The sequence below is a fragment of the Papio anubis genome, chromosome 5 (assembly GCF_008728515.1).
Source record: "Papio anubis isolate 15944 chromosome 5, Panubis1.0, whole genome shotgun sequence".
Lineage (NCBI taxonomy): Eukaryota > Metazoa > Chordata > Mammalia > Primates > Cercopithecidae > Papio > Papio anubis.
Genome location: NC_044980.1, coordinates 33,530,279 through 33,535,506, shown reverse-complemented (window position 1 = coordinate 33,535,506; position 5,228 = coordinate 33,530,279). Strand labels below are relative to the sequence as shown.

The following is a 5,228-nucleotide window of genomic DNA, read 5'->3' as shown; positions in this document are numbered from 1 at the left end:
GATAACTTTACATTACCTGGTTCCAAACTCTAGTAAAGCTTCCATGAGCTATGCCTGTATAATCCACAAATTGCCCCTCTGGCAGTGGCGTGCTGGTAAAACAGCTCTTAAAAAGCAAACAAACAACAAAGCCTTGATTTGTAGCACTTGCCAGTTTCCAAGATGTAAATGCTCCCCCCATGACCTGTTTTACACTATTGTAACATCACCACATGTAGATTTGTGTACATATACTCATCTTTTGTGAGCTTGCATGAGCTGACTCTAGCACACCACTGCCTTCGGTTTAAGCTAAAGTGGGTGGGTTTCTGTCCCTTGACCCAAATGTTGCAGTATGTCAAATTAAGACACCATTGATTGACTGTTTTATCACCAGAAAAGAAAAGCACCACTCTGCCCATTAAACTGTGATATAATGCTTTAAGAACAGTTCTGTGTCGTGCATGAAATTAGTGCCACCAGCCTTTGCTCATTTGATAATTTCCCGTGTATGTTCCTTTGGGTTTGGCAACTTTCCTGCCTTTAGCTGTGTTGCTTAGTGTGTAATAGACAATTCTTTTTTTTGGTATCTTAGGAACAAAATATAACACAGCTTCACATACTTATGGGTATCTTCTCTTCTTGATTCTATTAAAATACTTGTGACAAATACACAACTCTGGTCATTCCTCCATAAATACCTGCTTTCTTAATATCCAGTGCAAGTTCCTTTATTCCTACGCTTTTCTGTGTATACTTTTTTTTTTTTTTTGCTGTAACACCAAACTATATGTAACATCTTTGAAGACATTTTAAATGGCAATTAAACTCCACTTGTGTAGTACTAGTGTTGCAAATAACTCAAGTGAATTGATGACAAAATGACGAAATTTACCTGTGTGCAGGTAATGAGAATCAGAGCTGTAACAAGTCTCTATTGATTATGGGATGAATCCTAGTTTTAGAGATGTTACAATGTGGAAAAGAAAGTGCATCTCATAATCGGTGAAATATGGTAATCTCTGTTACGGAAAATACCTTGACTCAGCTATCACCTCCTCCAGGGACCCTTTCCTAACAATCTTCTAGCACTTCCTCTGAGTTGGGCTCAGTTCCCCACCTTGTGTTCCTGTAGCTTCCTGTGCATATCTGTATCTTCCCACTTACCATGTGGTGTCCTAATTACCTGTTTACCTGAGGAATGTATCTTGGAGAACTCTTTGGGTCCACAGTGTCTGGAGCTGTGCCTGGCACATCACATCGGTCCTCAGTAAATGCTTGCTTAATGATTGACTTGTGAATCCTACGAGAGATGAATGATCTTTCACTTTCAGACCAGCAGTGTGTACACTTCTGAGTAAGACAAACCCTGTCTGTCCAGGGCCTCTTCTGCAGCCAGTCACTCTTAGACCATGCCTACCAATAAAATTAAAACACTGGAGTCCGCTGTTCCTCTTATTTATACTCTCCCCTATAACCTTCACCGTAGTTCAGGCTGCTATAACAAAAATTCCATAGAACCAGTGGCTTAACAACAAAAATATATTTTTCACAGTTTTTGAGGCTAGAAAGTCCAACATCAAGGTGCTGGCCAATTTGGTTCCTGGTGAGGGCTCTCTTCCTCGTTTGCAGAGGGCCGCCTTCTTGCTGTTTCCTCATGTGACAGAGAAACAGATTATTTCTCTCATATCTCTTTTTTTTTTTTTTTTTTTTTGAGACTGAGTCTGGCTCTGTCGCCCAGGCTGGAGTGCGGTGGCCGGATCTCAGCTCACTGCAAGCTCCGCCTCCCGGGTTCACGCCATTCTCCTGCCTCAGCCTCCCGAGTAGCTGGGACCACAGGCGCCCGCCACTTCGCCCGGCTAGTTTTTTGTATTTTTTAGTAGAGACGGGGTTTCACCTTGTTAGCCAGAATGGTCTCGATCTCCTGACCTCGTGATCCGCCCGTCTCGGCCTCCCAAAGTGCTGGGATTACAGGCTTGAGCCACCGCGCCCGGCCCTCTCATATCTCTTATTTAAAAAAAAAAAAAATTGGCCAGGCACAGTGGCTCACGTTTGTAATCCCAGCACTTTGGGAGGCTGAGGCGAGCGGATCACAAGGTCAAGAGATCGAGACCATCCTGGCCGACATGGTGAAACCCCGTCTCTACTAAAAATACAAAAATTAGCTGGGTGTGGTGTCAGGCTCCTGTAATCCCAGCTACTTGGGAGGCTGAGTTGGGAGAATCGCTTGAACCCGGGAGGCGGAGGTTGCAGTGAGCCGAGATCACACCATTGTACTCCAGCCTGGTGATAGAGTAAGACTCTGTCTCAAAATAAATAAATAAATAAATAAATAAATAAATAAATAAATAAAATAAAAATAAAAAAATAAACGATTGATTATATATTAGTTGTACATATTCATATGTCCTCTTTTTAAGACAGGGTCTCACTCTGTCACCCAGGCTAGAGTGCAGTGGTGTGATCAGGGCTCACTGCAGTCTCAACTTCCCAGATTCAAGTGATCCTCCCACCTTAGTTTCCCAAGTAGCTAGGACCACAGGCACATGCCACCACACTCAGCTAACTCTTTTTTTTTTTTTTTTGAAACGGAGTCTGACTCTGTTGCCAGGCTGGAGTGCAGTGGCGCTATCTTGGCTCACTGCAACCTCTGACTCCCTGGTTCAAGCGATTCTCCTGCCTCAGGCTCCTGAGTAGCTGGGATTACAGGCATGTGCCACCACACCCAGCTAATTTTTGTATTTTTAGTAGAGATGGGGTTTCACCACGTTGGCCAGGATGGTCTCGATCTCCTGATATCGTGATCTGCCAGCCTTAGCCTCCCAAAGTGCTGGGATTACAGGTATGAACTACCACACCCGGCCAAAAAAATTTCTTTATAGAGAGGAGGGTCTCACAATGTTTGCTCAGGCTGGTCTTCAAATCTTGGGCTTAAGTGATCCTCCCACCTCAGCCTCCTGAAGTGCTGGGATTCCAGGTATGAGTCACTGCACCCGGCCTCATGTCTCTTCTTATAAGGGAACTAATCCCATCATGAGGGCTTATCCTTCACAACCTAATTACCTCCCAAAGGCCCCACCTCCTAATAGTATCACATTGGGAATTAAAGCTTTCAATTTATCGACTTCGTGGAGACACAAACATTCAGTCCACAGCACCCATGATGTGAGAAACCAAGTCAAATTAAAATTATAATGGGTAATAATAGCATTGAGATGTACTCCTCCCAGATAGCTCATGACATTTTAGGAGGAAGTTCGAATGAGCGAACTCACAGAAAAGAGCCTTGGGAAGAATTGCAGGCTGCCGAGAGAAATTCTAGAGCCAGTATGCTCTTTCATAAATGGTTGCCTGGGTTCCCTTTATGCTCTCATTTGGGGCCACGATGTACCAAGTCAAGTTGTGAGAAAAGCCTGGATTGTCTTGGGGCTTCCAATCTTCTCCGTTGGGCTCATTTGTTCCATTTTACATGTTTGGGTTGGGCAAGGGACCAGCATTCTGAAAATGAAGGTGGGTCTTCCCCAACCTGTGAGGGAGGCCCGAGAGGAAAGCAAGTTTCTCATTCTCAAAACGCAACTCAAGTCACCTGATACCTTTCGTGTTTATGTTTTCCTTACCTGAGGAAACTACTCAATCTCTTCTGGATCTTAAGTCTTACTTTCCTTCATGAGGGTATCTCATTTCCCTCTATTTATTTTCAAAATCTCCAAAAATAAAAGTTACTTCTAATATTCTCTTTTCTCACAACATTCTTCCTCCACACATTGCTTTAACTTCCATGGTCTAACCTAACATAGAAAAGTTGAAGAAGGAAATAACAGTTTTCGGTATCAATTAAACAAACAGCAATTTAAAAAATTACAATAAAGATTTTCTGGTTTTGGTAACTTGCACCCTAAAATATTGGAAGGCATATCAAAGGATTGGAAAGTGGGGTTCAGTCCAACTGCTGATGTCTGGGATTTAATGCTCAGACAGAGGTGGGTGGGGGGACCTCTTCCCTGCTTTGCAAAGCAGAAATAATTCTCTGGTAACTCTTCTACAGGGAGGCTCTGTGGATAAGAAACCTCAAGAATGAAACACTTAATTATAACCAAACATGGAGCAAACAAAGAAACAAGAACTGAGTTGGGCTGTTTTATATGAATCCTGCCTACGAAAGGAGATAGCTTCTTCCAAGTTTTGTAAGAGATCAGTGACAAGCTGGAATTTTTCATTTCTGGGCTCAGTGAGAAGTTACATTTACAGAACCAACTTCATTTATGTTTTAAAAGCAAATAAGTTTAGGCTTACCACCCTGGTGAGCTTTGAGGCTGTTGAATGTTCTGGGAGTTTTCATATTGATAGTATTTCGTGACTGGGGAAAAAATATTACAGTCATTTTCCTAACTCTAATAGTTTCCATCCCTAACCTCAAAAGGGAAGGTAAAAAATGATGAATCGGTGTGATGAGGACATTGTTCCTGAGCCTTTGTTAGCAGTGCTGTGAGTTGTGCCAACGGCAGGGACCCAGGGAAGGGTTGGTGCTCAGTCTCCTCACTCTTTAACCTTGAACTCCTTTGTGTGACCACTTGTGTATGTCAGGACTTGATACAACCTGCAGATGTGGAAAAGGGTATTTTTTTATTTTGTATAAGTCACCTAGTTCATATAAGAAAGTAATGTTTCCTTGGCACTATAATTATAATTCTGATGTGTATCAGGTGTCTAGTAGGAGCCAGGCACTTTACAACTATTATTTATAATCCGTATGACTCCCATTACACAGATGTGGAAACTGAGGCTGAAAGAATTCAAATGACTTGACCAAAAACAATAGATCTAGAATACGGCTGAGCCAGACTTTGGGCAAATTCCTCTCTGACTCCAACACTTACATTCTTTTATCATGCTATGTTGTCCAGGAAACTTGCCAGCCTATAGTGAAATAAGCTTTAGGTAAAGTATATTTAAAACACAGAAATGAGGCTAGGTGCAGTGGCTTATGCGTGTAATCTCAGCACTTTGGAAGGCCGAGGTGGGCAGATCACTTGAAGTCAGAAGTTTGAGACCAGCCTGGCTAACATGGTGAAACCTTGTCTCTACTAAAATTACAAAAATTAGCTGGACATGATGGCAGGTGCCTGTAATTTCAGCTACTCTGGAGGCTGAAGCAGGAGAATCACTTGAACCTAGGAGGCAGAGGTTGCAGCGTACTGAGATGGCGCCACTGCACTCCAGCCTGAGTGACAGAGTGAGACTCCGCCTCA

At 42.8% G+C, this 5,228-nt stretch overlaps 1 long non-coding RNA gene across 1 annotated transcript; it reads right to left on the bottom strand.

The window, feature by feature from the left end:
• Positions 1 to 736: 736 nt before the first annotated feature.
• LOC116274879 lies at positions 737 to 5,001 on the bottom strand. Its single transcript, XR_004183686.1, has 2 exons — positions 3,255 to 5,001; positions 737 to 1,282 (listed from the first exon to the last, which is right to left on the bottom strand). It is a non-coding gene; the product is annotated as an uncharacterized LOC116274879 (long non-coding RNA).
• Between the last annotated feature and the right edge of the window lie 227 nt (positions 5,002 to 5,228).